At 39.3% G+C, this 17,371-nt stretch overlaps 1 long non-coding RNA gene across 3 annotated transcripts in view; it reads right to left on the reverse strand.

The window, feature by feature from the left end:
- Positions 1–1,972: 1,972 nt before the first annotated feature.
- The window catches only part of LOC122461270, a 177,193-nt gene continuing 161,794 nt past the window's right edge, over positions 1,973–17,371 (reverse strand). For 2 of the 3 annotated variants that reach the window (XR_006283149.1, XR_006283151.1), the window contains exons 3-4: positions 3,283–3,371; positions 1,973–2,046 (exon numbers count right to left, since the gene is read on the reverse strand). This is a non-coding gene — a long non-coding RNA (uncharacterized LOC122461270). Of the gene's footprint in view, positions 2,047–3,282; positions 3,372–11,092; positions 11,238–17,371 lie in introns of those variants that run through there. The other variant, XR_006283150.1, reaches the window with a different exon arrangement.

The following is a 17,371-nucleotide window of genomic DNA, read 5'->3' on the forward strand; positions in this document are numbered from 1 at the left end:
GATTGACAGAGCCAGAAGAGTACCCAGAAGTCACCTACCACAGGACAGGCCCAACAAAGAAAACAACAGAACGCCACTAGCCATCACCTTCAGCCCCCAACTAAAACCTCTCCAACGCATCATCAAGGATCTACAACCTATCCTGAAGGACGAGCCATCGCTCTCTCAGATCTTGGGAGACAGACCAGTCCTTGCTTACAGACAGCCCCCCAATCTGAAGCAAATACTCACCAGCAACCACACACCACACAACAGAACCACTAACCCAGGAACCTATCCTTGCAACAAAGCCCGTTGCCAACTCTGTCCACATATCTATTCAGGGGATACCATCATAGGGCCTAATCACATCAGCCACACTATCAGAGGCTCGTTCACCTGCGCATCTACCAATGTGATAGATGCCATCATGTGCCAGCAATGCCCCTCTGCCATGTACATTGGCCAAACTGGACAGTCTCTACGTAAAAGAATGAATGGACACAAATCAGACGTCAAGAATTATAACATTCAAAAACCAGTTGGAGAACACTTCAATCTCTCTGGTCACTCGATCACAGACCTAAGAGTGGCTATACTTCAACAAAAAAGCTTCAAAAACAGACTCCAACGAGAGACTGCTGAATTGGAATTAATTTGCATACTGGATACAATTAACTTAGGCTTGAATAGAGACTGGGAATGGATGAGTCATTACACAAAGTAAAACTATTTCCCCATGGTATTTCTCCCTCCCACCCCACCCCCCACTGTTCCTCTGATATTCTTGTTAACTGCTGGAATTAGCCTACCTGCTTGTCACCATGAAAGGTTTTCCTCCTTCCCCCCCCCCCCCGCTGTTGGTGATGGCTTATCTTAAGTGATCACTCTCCTTACAGTGTGTATGATAAACCCATCGTTTCATGTTCTCTGGGTGTGTGTATATATAAATCTCTCCTCTGTTTTTTCCACCAAATGCATCCGATGAAGTGAGCTGTAGCTCACGAAAGCTTATGCTCTAATAAATTTGTTAGTCTCTAAGGTGCCACAAGTACTCCTTTTCTTTTTCCGAATACAGTCTAACACGGTTGCTACTCTGAAACTTTTAATTAACTGTAACTGTCAAAGATACCTATTGGAAGTTAATTTCCAATCTGTATGGAAATTATATATAGAGGCTCAGATATATACTTCCTGAAGAGTATGGAAAACATACATGTATATTATGTGTTCATGGGAAAAGACTGTGGGGAGATAGGGAGGGGTTTTTCGCAATGTTGATTTTTTTAAAGTCAATAAACAGTACTTTACATATGTGGAAAGCTGTCCTTTTTGCTCGTGATTTTGTGGTTTTGCATAACCCTAATTCTCTTTCTTCATGGTCTACTATACCATTTTGGAACTTGCATGCTCCAAGTGAGAAGCATACCCAAGGCTACTTCTTAGCCAGCAAGTGGTGCCAGAGTAATAGGTATTCCATAGTATAGCTAAACTACCACCATACTGTGGGAATTCAAAGTATCACTAGCACAATCACCAGGATTTCGTCTGTGCCACATTCTTAGCATGCCTATGGTGCAGTCTGCTGTTTAACATTTATATAAAATTCCAACAACTGGAAACCCTCGAGTTTCCATTACACTAGCCCCACTTTTATCATTCTAAGCAACCATCCAAACAAAGATAGGATGGTTAAACTGTACGCTCCTGCTGCTTGTAAATTGGCATCTTTGAAACACCACTCTTTTAATCCAGGTGAGGTCTTGTTCTAGGGTCACTGAAGTCAACAGAAGTTTTGTCATTGATTTCAATGGGCAAAATATCAGGCCCATGAAGTATAATTTAAAAATGTACCCAAGCATATTCCTTTTGTAACTAGAGGCTGTATAAAAACAGAAATACATTTATATGGCTCAGCTGAAACAAGGCATTAAAACTGCACAGCATGGATGTAAGAAACTAAAGTCTGATATTCATCATATAATTAGCTTAACAGCTAGAATTCATATTTCAGCATCAGTAAATGTTTTCTCATTCTTGGACTTCATCTCCAGTAACAGTCAGCACCTTAAAACAATTAAAAAACTCTGGTCGAACAAATCTTCTAGCTTCTCAGCACTTATTTTTTGGACTCAATGCATCACCCACTGTTTGTCTCTCAATGCTTTATTGTTTAATAATCTTTCTTCACAGATGGTGACATACAAATTATATTAGGCCAATCTAAATAGTGCTTGGAATACAAATTTAAAAGTGAATTAATCAGATTTATGGAAGGTGGCAATGAGAGCATATGTCAAGGACACACAAAAGTGCCAAAGAAACTTCTAGTCTCAACCCACCCCTTCTGGCTTTTTGATTCCAAAGCAGGTGGGGAATCATCCAAGCAGATTGCATCTCATTGTTAACTCAATCTCATGAACTGCTTTCATTCAGTTAGGAGTAGGTCTTGTCAGTCTAGGTAATTATTTTAAGGAAAATCCAAGTCTTCATTCTGGTGTTTGGGAAGTAAAAACTTTCAGAAGGAATACAGATACTGCGGGAACTGTTTTTCTTTAATACAGTGACATTCACTGTTGTTTCTTCTGCTCAGCATTTTCCCCCACATGCTCAGGAATTTATTCAAAGGAAAGAAAATGTTACACAGACTTTAACATCAAGAAGAAATGTTTCTTTATTTCCATAGATGCAACTACATTTGTATGTGTCTTGAACGTCCATTATGTGTGCCATGAGCTTATAGAAGCTAAGTCAAAGAGAAGAGTTTTGCATCTAGTTCTGAACAACAGCAACTTTGTTGGCCATGTTTTCCTCTTAAAGGATTGAGTTCTATATGATATGTCCTGTATCCTGTGCTTAAGAGCTTTCCCTGAATGATCAGCTGTTTAACAGTTTCAGTGCAACATTGTATCAACATCAGCGGAAGTTCTTATACTAGGTAGCACAGTTCAGGACAACTGCACCTGTATTACCCCTCATGGTACACCAAGGGCATCACACTAGGCTCCTGGCTCCCCAGCTATCCCTTTTCTTGGGCAGAAACCCACATCTCTTTCCCTCCTAACAGGGGTTTCTTCCAGACTTCACAGTTCCCTGCCTTCATTGTGATAACCCCAGCAAGTCAGACTGCCTCAGCAGTTCAACATCTGCACTTTGCTTTCTCTTTGAAGCCTTAATCACTAGCAGTTGTTAGTTACCACATAGCCCTGCATAAGCAAGCACATTTATTCTTAAGGAGAAAGTGTTACAGAGAAAACATATTAAAAACCAATAAAAGCTCCTATACACATGCTAAAAACTTACTAGAGATCACCCATCAGTCTTATGGGGCCTTAGTAGGCCAAAGGCCAAAGGATTGGGGACCCCCTTTGACAGAAGAATGTGCCTGTCTGCTGGATGAGAAAGAAGGCCCTGAGTCAGTTTAAACTCAGGCTACATATCCAAAAGTCCTTTCTTTGTCTCTTGGTCACTGGATAATCCAGTTTGAACCAGTATATGTGAACTCTCCAAGTGGTGGTATTGCTCTGCAGGTCTTACTATTTGAATGAATTTACCTAATCACCCCGCACTGTTCTTAGTTCCTGGAGGACAGTTACCCTCCTCCACGGAATTTCATGCAATCCCTGGCCCACAATGGTACACAACTTAGTATGGTAAGATCTCCCAAAGATATTGCAGGAAATTGCCCTATCTGACACACAAGGCACATGGAACAGGGCCCAAAGCACATCAGATTCGGGTGTTAGTATAGTGTTGGGATGTTCAGTTAAGCCACTGCTGCCTCTGGAAAATGGTCCCTGAAAAGGCGATGTGCTGCCAATATTTTAATATGGCACATTGCTTCACACAACTTGTTGCTTCCTTAGCCCATGATAACCCCTGTGTTTCAGAGTGCGTGTGTTTGTAGATGGAGAAAGAAAAGGGAAAGAACTGGGGGATCTCTTCATTTGTTTTCCCATTTAACCATAACTCAGGACCATAACCAACACACCGCTGGGTAAACAAATGCATATTAGCTGTCTTTGACTGGAAATGTTAATATACTGTTCCCAAAAATGACTTCATATATTGACAGTATTGCACAGTTTTAAATTGGTGTAACTGGAAGAGTGCAGGAAGTGAAGAGCTAATATGTGGAGGATTTTTAGTGGGGAGACAGACAGGGTAGCATTAATATTTGGAAAGGGGGAAAGTGGCAGAGGCATCATCCTCTGTGAAAACTTTTCAAAAATACCTGACACCTGATTGTGACATAGAATCCTGTCGGTGCCTATTGGCAAAGGATTCACTCCTCTGAGTCAGCAACTCCTAATAAGCCTGACAAACTCGCTATACCTAATAGATTGTTTTCAGAGTATCTATCCCTAAAGACTGTCATGTGAAAACTTAAACGAAAGCCAAGATCATGCCGGTCATTAATATCATTGCATGAGATGTATATAGATGATATTTAAGGAGTTGTGTATATGTACTGGAAAATATATGAAAATATATCCTGAAAGTCTGTATTATGGCAGTGCTGACAAAAGGATTTCTTTCAGACTGGCAATGAGAGGTGTATCTTTCTGTCAAATGTAAATTAAACATGGTTAGCCAAATCTGCATATGGAGTAAACGGGGGATGGGAAGATACTGGAGACTAAACCTCAGTGAGTTGTCCTGTCTCTGGGGTGCAAAGACAATTAATTTGGGGATATAATCAGAAGGCAAAAAGAGCATCATTGTAGCCTTCACTGAGGAAGCAAAATGGACATTGCTTTTTGCATTCATGAAAGCTGAATCATGGCCATGTGACCTAGTGACACTGGGAGGTGCATGCAACCAGATCCATTTCCAAAGGCAAAAACTTTGCTCTTCAAAAGCATTTTTATGAGCCTGAGCCCTAGGGATGAGTCAGCTTTGGCAGGAGTAATTTAGCAGAATCTTGAGAGGGATCAAGCTGGAGGAATTTTAGTAAGGAACTCCAGAGAATCCCAGACCAGAACATTACTGGAGCTGCTAAAGATGCAAGTAGGAGGCAGGGAGCTGACATCTTCATTTAAAGGAGAGCCACTGGAATAGTCCCTACAGAGAGGAGCTATTACACCCAGTTGATGAATGAAATCCTAGAAACAAGACTGATGACCTACAGGTGATCTCTGATGGAAAGGTCAAATACACTTTCATTATCATTTATGTTTTTAAAATATTACTGAGAATTTCTGGAATCACTGCCTCAATTTGTAAATAACAGATGAAAGGGGAAATTACTACCCACCCGCTGCACTGACTGACCCAGATTTGTGCCATGTTGTTGTATTATTGTGAGCAGTAGCTAGTACAAAAGTTTGCCTGTAAGGTTTGTACTGGTGGTGGGAACAGAATGGTAGCATCCGAGAGGAGGGTCTCTGAGTTGACTGGCATGCAAAGATCATTATGGATCATGGAGGCCAAGGATAATGTATACCAAGGATAAGGTATTCCACTGTATACCCTACCATTGTTCTCAAAAGCAGCAGCATGCTATCTTACTAGCATCTTGCTAATGGCAGCATGTGCATAAGAGAGCTAGGTGCTTCTCCATGCTGCCCACTACAGATGGTTACTACCAGCATGGATGTTCAAATAGGTGGGGGAAATGGAAAGGATGAGACTATCCCTAATTGCCTTTCCTTGCTCATAACCTCAGGCAAGACACACAAACATTACCTATACAACAGCTTAGGTTCAGACAGAGAAGCCCATCAGTGGAGTCCGGATTCCTGAAAGGGGTAATGGAATAGATAACTTCACCTCAAGGTTTCAGAGTAGCAGCCGTGTTAGTCTGTATTCGCAAAAAGAAAAGGAGTACTTGTGGCACCTTAGAGACTAACAAATTTATTAGAGCATAAGCTTTCGTGAGCTACAGCTCACTTCATCGGATGCATTTGGTGGAAAAAACAGAGGAGAGATTTATATACACACACACAGAGAACATGAAACAATGGGTTTATCATACACACTGTAAGGAGAGTGATCACTTAAGATAAGCCATCACCAACAGCAGGGGGGGAAGGAGGAAAACCTTTCATGGTGACAAGCAGGTAGGCTAATTCCGCAGTTAACAAGAATATCAGAGGAACAGTGGGGGGTGGGGTGGGAGGGAGAAATACCATGGGGAAATAGTTTTACTTTGTGTAATGACTCATCCATTCCCAGTCTCTATTCAAGCCTAAGTTAATTGTATCCAGTTTGCAAATTAATTCCAATTCAGCAGTCTCTCGTTGGAGTCTGTTTTTGAAGCTTTTTTGTTGAAGTATAGCCACTCTTAGGTCTGTGATCGAGTGACCAGAGAGATTGAAGTGTTCTCCAACTGGTTTTTGAATGTTATAATTCTTGACGTCTGATTTGTGTCCATTCATTCTTTTACGTAGAGACTGTCCAGTTTGGCCAATGTACATGGCAGAGGGGCATTGCTGGCACATGATGGCATATATCACATTGGTAGATGCGCAGGTGAACGAGCCTCTGATAGTGTGGCTGATGTGATTAGGCCCTATGATGGTATCCCCTGAATAGATATGTGGACAGAGTTGGCAACGGGCTTTGTTGCAAGGATAGGTTCCTGGGCTAGTGGTTCTGTTGTGTGGTGTGTGGTTGCTGGTGAGTATTTGCTTCAGATTGGGGGGCTGTCTGTAAGCAAGGACTGGTCTATCTCCCAAGATCTGAGAGAGCGATGGCTCGTCCTTCAGGATAGGTTGTAGATCCTTGATGATGCGTTGGAGGGGTTTTAGTTGGGGGCTGAAGGTGATGGCTAGTGGCGTTCTGTTGTTTTCTTTGTTGGGCCTGTCCTGTAGTAGGTGACTTCTGGGTACTCTTCTCCACCCCCCACTGTTCCTCTGATATTCTTGTTAACTGCTGGAATTAGCCTACCTGCTTGTCACCATGAAAGGTTTTCCTCCTTCCCCCCCCTGCTGTTGGTGATGGCTTATCTTAAGTGATCACTCTCCTTACAGTGTGTATGATAAACCCATTGTTTCATGTTCTCTGTGTGTGTGTATATAAATCTCTCCTCTGTTTTTTCCACCAAATGCATCCGATGAAGTGAGCTGTAGCTCACGAAAGCTTATGCTCTAATAAATTTGTTAGTCTCTAAGGTGCCACAAGTACTCCTTTTCTTTTCACCTCAAGGTTACAGAGCTGGTTCTAATCCTGCTTATATTGGTAGGAACAAAAATATTGTAACCATCCCCATTGCAGGGAGTGTCTGTGAGTGCTGCATTACACCAGAATCCTAGATGATTGGCAGCATGTAGGGAGTACTACACACTCAGAAACCAGCTCTGTAGGCACTCCCCCTAGTTTCTTCTCCTTACTAGTGGTCTTGCAAAGTCAGGCTTGAGATTACAGCTGAGTGAATACTAAATAGGTCCAATTTTGTTGTCTTTTCTGCTTGCAAAACAGTTTGCAAACAAAATACAAAAGTCTCGAGTTTGTTATGCAACACAGTGAGCACATTTCTTCATGAGATGTTCCTTTCCCCCTCCCCCTCCATATGAATATCCTGTTAATACTACTTGGCAATTATTCCAAATGTACACTGGTTTTGTTAGCTGCATGTGTTGCATGTTGTAGTCACCATTCCTTGGGGCAACAACTTATGTAGCTCATCAATAAAGTGAAAATTGATCATTTCCCTTAAAAGTACAATAGGAACTTTTCTTGGGATGAACGTTCAAGCTTATTAGAGAGCAAAATGAGCACAAATATGGCTTGTGCCAAAAATCAAAATTTTCTTTATTACATTTAATTAGGATCCATGGAACAACATTTCCTCAGGCCTAATTGAGACACATGGAAAAGATTGTGCTGTTGCTGCTGTGTTGTACGATATCTAGTCAATGAATTAAATGTAGGGTTGCAGCTCTACAAAGCTGCTCTTTCCAAAATACACTAAAGTCACTTAAAATATCATTAAATTTACTGCAAACGAGTGTATTGGGCTAGCTTCACATTGGTATATTTGTGTATTGGTGTAGTTGCACTGAAGCCATTAGAGCTATGCAAATTTACATCAGATGAAGATCTGTCCCATTGCTGGTAAATATTCATGGTCATTAGTGGGGGAGAGAAAAGGTCATTCTTGAATCCTGCTTAAATTAATTCTTTGTGAAAAGATTTGAATTTGCATGCTTGAGTTGAGTCTAAATTCTGATATTGTGATGAAAGCCCGATTTCCTGTTTGCCCCAAAGTCCTTTTTCTCCTCAGTGGAGATGAGCTTCTTCGGCTTTTTATTGTTTTCTTTGAAACCTACTTTATTTCCAGTGTTCATGTAAAACAAGGACTCCTATCATGTGTGATTCCATGAATGGTTTTCAGGGGAAAAACAAATACCTTTGGCTAATTATTTTTAAATCTAGTGAGTTTCCCACAAGGAAAACATATGTGAAGCCAATGAGCATGTACTAACACCCTCTGTTCTTTTCAAAGTTATACGAATATAGGCAAAGGAGTGATTTTAAAATGTTTATTTGCTATCATGAAAGCAATAAAAGAAAAAGAAAGAGGGATTCCCTAAATCTCACTATAAATCCATATAATAAAACCCAAGAAAACATTTTCAATAAGTTGAAGCATAGTCTCTTCTCTTTTTGATATCAAACTCAAAGAGACAAATCAAAGCATGCATTTGAGGATATAATTTGCCTCACTGTGGTGATAAAAATCAGGGTAAAAAATTATAGTCTACTTTGGTATGAGGTCTGATATCTGTGTAAAACACTAATGCAAAATTTACATTGAAATGTGCACGGAAGCATTTCTGTCTCCATCATGACTAAGATGATCTATTCCACCATATAGTTGGGGACATCCTCGTTTATGGTTTCCCCAGTCTGAACAATACATGACAGTGTAAATTATGGGAAGATTATTAAACTGATGTTTCTAAACAAGGTGTTTATGATTATGTGTTATGAACATCTCCACATAGTACTAAAGAAAAATGCTCTTCTTCTTGCATTGAGAAGAGATGGCTGTGAACCAAAACTCCAGATCTGAATAATCCGGATCTTTGGGGAAGTTTGGAGTGTAAACAGGATCGAAATTTTACAGATGGATCTTATCTGTGAATTGGCTTGAATTAAAAACCCAGATCCTACCATGCCAGACTCTGGAAAGCTTTGCATGCAGATCTAAATGTTCATTGCAGAATAGTTATGAAAAAAGATCATACATAGAAACTCTACATTCCTCCTGTTGTAACAAATCCATGTGCTGCACACACAGATGTCTTGGAAGTCACCTAACGGGCCTTGGGGCTAGAACATAGGTTTGAAAAAGCAGACCCCTGCTCTCCTACTTTAACTAAAAGAGCAACTTCATTGCTTTTCTGAAGAAAAGTAGTAGCAGCAGTAGAAAAAATATATCTACAGTAGATTAGGCACTTTCTGGCAGTTCATATACATCAAAATGTCAGCCAATATATTTGCCTGCTGGAGTGCCTGCTAACAATTACATGCCATCAAGCAGAGGAGGAACATCATATGAATAGGACCACTCCTTAGCAATATTGATGGAAGGAAAAGAGGGTTGGTCCTATGTGAAGCAACACATGTGGCACTCCAACCAGCTGTGTCATCATCTATAAACATGAAAACTGGATGCAAATTAGCAAGAGGGTCCTGGCTGAATCTAGGATTCAAATACTTTTACTGCTTAAACTTCACCTGCTACATAAAAGAACCTTCCTCTATAGCTACGCTACCAAAGCTTAGATTGTGGTAGACAGCTATGCAATTTACCTTTATTTCCATTAATTCTCTATTTCCATTCAATGAACTTTGCTTTCTCTGAGACAAATTCCAATTAATATCTTTTTCTGTGAGCTATCTCCAAGAAGAGCTCCAAGGAGAGGCTGAAGACAACTGAGCCTCAACTTAAACCCAGCACAGGTTCTCAGTCACAGAGGTACATCTTTTAAGGTATTATTTATGCTTTAGCTGTTGTTGGATTGAAGCAAATAGAAAGCTGAAAGCTCCACAGTGAGTGCTGAGATTTGAGCGTTAATGGTGGTATAGTACAATAGAGCTGCTTAGGTGTAATTGAGAGCAAAATTTGGTTGGGAAAATACACTGAAAACAAATCACAAGGAAATAAAATGGGATGATGGTTATAGCACCATTGACTACATAGGATCAAACAGAAATGGTTGAATTCTTCATAGTACTGTCACTGTGATCTATAATTCTAAGTCCTCATTCTATTCCCCTACGCCCCATACACTCATAATCATGGGAGTCAACAGGGCTTCAGGGATATGACTGAGGGCAAAATTTAACCTCAGGAGGAAAAGGTAATAAACAGCATTGCAATAACCATGTACTAGGAAACTGGATAAACTGTTCATTTAGCAATACAATAAAAATAAAGCTTTAACAAAAATATCATTACCTGAAATGAAAAGATTAAGTAGGTTTCATTTGTATTTAGATCTAAAGATGAACATTAATTCCACTGTAAAACTATCTATATCTAGAGAGAGAGATCAACATTCATCTCTCCACTATACTGGTGCACACCCATTTGACGTCAATTGAGTTCACTTGTATAAATGAGAGGTGTGTTTGGACCTTAACTGACAACATTAACTGTAGTACCTTAGATTCTAGGTTATAATAAATAAAGTAGTTACAGCTATAATTCTTGTGTTGCTCCATGTACATAAAAGCACTTTGGGATTGTTACACTAAAATCTGATATTCATAATATTAGCAAAATCAGAGTTGAAATATTGCATTACAAGCCTTGTTTTTCTGGTACTTTTGGGCACTTTAGTAACTTGCCTGGCCATTTTACTTTTGGAATACATAACTAAAAATAGTTGATATTTTAGAGTGTTTCTATAGTAACAAAGAAAATGGCATCACACAATAGAACAGTTACAGACGAGTTTAATGTTGCCTTTAGATTGCCTACTCAAATCTCTGCCATAATACTTCTCCTGTTTTCTCGACTTTAAAGAAGCATGATGATATTGTTCCAGTCTGGGTCTTCTCCTGGCATGAAGGGACATCCACATTTAGGGCATATTGTATATAATGTATGCAACAATTCCAGCCAGCAATGTAGAAGATGATATGAAACTATACTCACAAAAATAATCCCCAGGGCAGTTGTTTCCTGCTGTTTTCCACACAGTCAGCACCAACACACATCCAAAGTGTCACAAGTCATAGGCATATAGCACAACCTCACTGTCTTAGCTCCTACACCCAGGGCCTGAACCAATGCCCATTGCAATAAACAGAAAGACTGCCACTGACTTCAGTGGGCTCTGAAGTTGGCATCAGCCTCACGTCTAACTCAATACACTGCAAACATTTTAAGAAGTCATCATAAGAGGAATAGAAATGTTTGGCCTGCCTAAAGGTTGCCACTGAAGTGGTCTCAAAACTCTGCACTAAATGTCAAGCAAATTTGGGGGTCACATTTCCCTTCCACCATTAATTGATGTTTTTTCTTTTTAGAGCAATAAGAGGACCACTAACTTTATGCAATAAATATTCTTAAAAAGATATATGTCTAAAGTCATTTTCCAAATAAACATCCCTGCTACTTTAGTCCTTCTGTTACTATTGGTACCTTGTTGCTTAGCATCACACACAATCATCTTTAAGGTAAAGACAGCAAATGCAGACATACAAACAAAGCGTGCCTTCCTCCATGTAAATTCCTTCCTCCCCTAGAGCTCAAATAATCTCAGGATATTATCCTTTGATAAAAGGAAAAAAGAACCAACAAGTGTCTAAGTCAAATGTAAAATCTATTCACTCAGAGAGACAGACAAACTTTTCATTTACAGCATTTTAAGCTTTTACCCTCTAACAACTTTTACCTTTTCACCTACAGTCTCTTCTAGTTGCAAGGAGGCCTCTCCTTGGCTTTTTGTATATTGTTTGTATTTTTTTTTAAATGGGAGTTCAATACAAGTTTCATGTAGAACACATATCTGTCATGTGACACTTTGTAATAGAAGCCCAAATTGAACCCAAGACAGGTGCTTCATTTTATCTGCAAATCAAACATTTAAAGACTTCTTACACTGAATTTTAGACCTTAGTCCATCCCATGCTTTGCTGCACATTGGGCTACCTTACACTGAATACTAGTAGTATATATAGCTATGGTGGAGCTTAGTGTATTCTTCATTAGTCGAGTTGTGTCAAACTTTTATTTCACCAATACAAGTACTGTAAGGCTCATTTTGGGCCTGAACTAAAGCCCATTGAAGTCAATGGAACTTCTTCCATTGTCTTCATTAGGTGGCCCTTTATTTTGTATGCCTCTATTTAGGTGGCTAAGAGACAAATACTGTGATTGAACCATAAAAACTGTATTTTTGGCCATTTAAGATTCCATCATCTACCACAACTGTGGGACTCAAAACAAAAGATCAGAGTTTTTCAGCCTGCACTGTACAGGACTTTAGATACTGCATTCCTGGGCTGGAGGGTAACACACTTCTATTTGCACTTTCATCAAGCATGGTCCAGTCCACATTTGTGACAGGTAACATACAGAAATAAGTAATATTGATAACTTCATGAATTTGTTTGTTAAAAGAGCACTGAAGCATAAGACAGATGTATAACTTAATTTATCCAGTAATAGCCATCAACTATTTAATATATAACCTGTGATGGGAAAGATTTACTCCAGTTCAGGCACAAGCTATAGGGCTCAATAATGTTACCTTACACAGAGCTAGAGCATAACCTAATATCATGGGTCAGCAGTGCACACTGTATACATAAGGAGAGGAAGGGGCTTCCCTGGTTTTCTGGATGTAGTAATGCTGCCATATTTGGTATTGAGATCCACTAAACCTTAGGTCACCTAACACTGCCACTGCCTGCCACTCTTGTTATACAGCCTCCCTCCACCCCACTGTGACCCTCTGTGTGTCACACAATGTACACTTCAGCCAAGCGTTCTGTTACTTATGGTTCTCAGTTGTACTGGTGACAAGGAGTTGTCTGGGATCAGCTGACCAATGCACCTCTCTCTGGGCACTGCATTCCAGACAGATGGTAGGTGCTCCAACTGTACTGGCAGAGCAGTTTACAACTGTCACAGTGCCCTTTCACTGGGACAACGTGGAACTCCTACATAGAAAGGTTATTTGCATGACCACCCCCTGTTGCAATGAATCTCCATCTCCATATGCATGTTGGTCCCAGCTCTGTCATTGGCCTAGTGCAGAAGCTGGGAATATGGCTGCACAATTCTTTCTGTGCAAACAGCACAGTTGCAAGTTTCCTTCATCCTGTGAGCATGTAGCTCATTTCCCTACACACTCTAACACACTTGTATAAGTAAGGTCATGGTTTGGCCTATAGGAGTGAAAAAATAATTCCCTTCACTGCAGGAATTTATGGGGGAAATTCTATGGCCTATATTATGCAGATCTGACTAAATTATCACAGTGATCCCTTCTGGCCTTATAATCTTTGAATCTACATTAATGTTGAATAGTCACCATGGTTAAAAATTATCCCTCTCTCCATCCTGCTGGGATATGCTATACAAAACTCTCTGCCCAAGAATAATTTCTTTAAAAAAAAAAAAGGCCCTACTACAAAGGAATTTTTAGAGACTGAAAATCCTGTGTGCACGTATCATTCAGGCACAGCTTTGTGGTTCTGAATGAAGAAGATTAAGGGCATTCATTCGCAAAGAGTCCCAATCACTTTCACTATTTTGAAGTGGGGAGAAAAAAGAGAAACTTTCAACAGAGGAATGCATTGACTAGTTGTGGCCTTTAATTCTGGATGCATCATTTTGGAGGTGCTCAAGTTCAGACACTTGCAGGTGTCTTATGCCTTGATCCTGCCTACAGAGGTTTAACTTTCCCCCCCAAGTAAACATATGCACATTTATAAGCATTTGTAGAATCATAAGGTGAGCAAAGTTCAGCAGATTATATATATATGTGTGTGTGTGTGTGTAAGTGTGTGTTTGCAGGATAAGGGTGTGATTTGGACATCCAAAAAACAAGGCACTTGAAATTGGATCCTACCTCTGAAAAATTCAGCTCCTTAACCTTTCTTCCTCAGTTTTGACTAGGAGGAGGATTTATGGGAGCAAGTGCCCTTGAGGGTAATCTTGTCTTCAAAGCCTATTCAATGCACAGTCTCTCTCCTTGGACTGGCAACAAGGGTACTAACTGTTGTGATGTTGATATGTGTTCACTGCGTACTGGACTGAAATTCATTTCACAAGGACAGCCATTAAATTGTAACAATTTTCAGTCATACGGGGCATGGTTTAAAGCAGACATTTAAATTCAACATTTTTGGTTAGATTGTTGAAAAATTACCATCAACTGTTAAAGTTTTTCTCTGTAGTAACTTTTTTTTAAAATCAGCAATGTAAACTGATGCATGATTGTCTTGTTTAGTCAGCAGACAAAAATACTGAGACAGCCAAAAGAAAAAAGGGGTGGGCTCTCTGACAGACAATGAAATTTCAAAATTGAAGTAAAGTCCTGTCTATCCTATGTTTCTTCCATGTTAAGGAACTCATTATATATGCTTTGTAAAAATGATTCTGACAGAGAAATGCGTTCCAGTTGGTAAGGGCAAGGTATATCTTTGTTTAAAAGTGCCTTAAAAAATGGGTTTTTAAATGTCACGCGAGGACACCAGTTAATCTTGAAAACTTAGTTAGAATGTTTTTTTTCACAAAGTTATACTGAGTCCACTCCACTCAACCCTGCAGAAATCCATTTAAAATGGCAGTCAAAATTAACTTGCCAGGTATACACTTTGAGAAATGGTAAATAACTTGAGCCCCAATTCAGCAAAACACTTAAACACATGCTTAAATTTAACCGTGTGGGAGATAACAGGATGTACTTAAGCATGCTTACATGCCTGGCTGAACTGAAGCCTCGGAGAATTATGAACCAAAGAACACATTCGTTTTCTTCAGAGAATCCACAGAGAGCTACCAGGGTTGCTCCAGGATCCAGGATGGCTAATTAGGTCATATTATCCCTGAGATCTTGCAGTAATGTAACTGAATGCAATGGTCGCAGAAGCAGCATTTGCCTTTATTTTTCCTCCTTTCCCCCCTCCCACCCCATTCTTTGTCCTGTGTTCTTACTTAATACGAAATAAAAAGATTCAAATATTAACACCAAAATCTAAAGGCTAAAAGCAACCAACTAAGTTGTCTTGATTTTCCAAACAAAAACATATACTGCCATTTAGACATTATAAAAAATACCATACAAAGAAAGAGAGAAGGAATAAGGGAGTTTGCTAGAAGCAAACAATCTTAAATTTTAAACATTTAACAGCTATTTCATTCTTAGCCATGTGCGATCGATGCTGCTCCTGTTTTTCCCTCTGCTCCTGCTCCCCACCTCTCTCTCCAAAGGTTCTAGAAAGATCAAGGGGTTTGTACCAGCATTTGATCCTAGACTTGGAAATCTACCAGGCTCACGGAGGAACAAGCCATGCACAGTGGCTGCTCACTGATATGGGTGGTCCTGCACACAGAGTCCCAACTTAATAGTAGCCCTGAAGAAGGACTTCCATAGGCTTGGGGAAGAAGAAATAAGTTGCAGTCACTGATCCTTCCCATCTACCTTCCATGCCTCCTGTCCAGTACAGTGCAAATAGTAGAGAGCATTTGGTCTTTCATGGACAAATTATATTCCTTTAGATGAAACCCAAACATCAAAAGCTGCGTACATTAATCTCCAGGAGTTTATTTTTTCTCTGTTTTACGACTGTTTTATACTGGATTAATTCCACTGACTTCAGTTACTCCTCATTTACATCAGTGTGCATGAGACAAGAATCAGCCCCCTGGCGTGCTCAGACCCTGAGAGATTAGCTTCTTCTTCAGTGTAATTAAACCTACTCATTATACAAGACACATGAACTTCTGAAGAAGAAAAATCTTAATCAAGATGTAATGTCGTTTCATGTCCCAGGAGAATGAGAGAAGGCTTGTTCAGCTTAACATCCCCAAAGCTTTCAAAACACTCAGATAACACTTATCAGTAAAATCAGCTCAGTAAAATTGACAGTAAAATACTGTCAATCAGTAACATGTTCTTTAGCGAAGGTGTTTCTGTAATTGTGGTACATTGGGAAAGGACAGCTTTAGTAAAACAATAGTTGCAGGCTTCCACTCTGTAAATGGTCAGCAATGATGTTGAAGCAAGCGTAGGATGAACAATTGTTTTTCATGATTTGCATTATCTAATTGAGCAAAAGTGCACGTTTTGCTTCCACATTGACAGTGTCTTCATCCTAGAAATAAGCTCTTAATGGTACACATGCATCATGTTTGGTATTCTTATTTATGACCCTGAGTTGCTAAAACATGGAATAAATTATATGCGAGAATACTTTCTAGGTCTACAAAAAAATAATAACAGTAATTTTCAAATGAATTCTGTAGTCAATATTTTTTCAGTACAACAAATATGTGTAATCTTTGTTTCATTTTTTCTGAAATGAATCAAGAATAGTGAATACATGCTTACTTCAAATAAGACCCAGAGCCATACTGATAATCTGGTGTAGGTAGACACAGCTCCATTACCCTCAATACATACTTCTGTTAGCACGAGAAGTAAATTTTGGTCCCCAGACTACAGAAAGAAAACCTTTGTAGCAACAGAATTCCATTCTTGGTATTGTCCCTGTGACCTGTAACTGTGAAAGGCTCAATAAAACAACATCAAATGACTATTTCAGATGATTTATACTCTTTAGCAGAGCTCTGTTTATCCTAAGGAAAGAGTTCATTAGGCTCAGTGAATCAAGAACGAAATGAATTCATGCTGAAATTCTTCAATTCTGGTGCTATGAATTAGTTCATGTAGCAGAAAACTAACAAAACTTGGACCATTGCAAAATGATTATTACACTCACTTGGTGAAGGTGACAAGTTCTTTTGATCAAGGATAGTGTCTTCTTATGTACTTGCACAGCACTGAGCCCATGGTGCTGTAATATTAATAAATTATGTTGATTATTCATTATGGTATCGTGATCCAAGTACATAGTGCCAGCTTTATCATTGTCTACTGCATTCAAGCGACTTAATGACAATCCTCTTGATATATATTTTGACCTTTTATATGGAAGAGTTAAACTGTTTCTGTACCAATGGATGGATTTTTAATTAGTACATTTTAGGTTTCTTGAATGAATTAATTTTGGCTACAAGATTGAAATTCATTAATCTTAAACATTCAGATGACCAAAACTTTGATCATAAGAATGTGGATAAACAAAGAATGATACAGAAAAATGATCTAACTGAATTGACACTAAGCTTCCAATTTGCTGAACTATTCAGAAGTAGGCTATTATATTATCTGTCTAGCCTTAATCATAATTTGTCTCT

This window comes from Dermochelys coriacea, chromosome 8, assembly GCF_009764565.3.
Source record: "Dermochelys coriacea isolate rDerCor1 chromosome 8, rDerCor1.pri.v4, whole genome shotgun sequence".
NCBI lineage: Eukaryota > Metazoa > Chordata > Testudines > Dermochelyidae > Dermochelys > Dermochelys coriacea.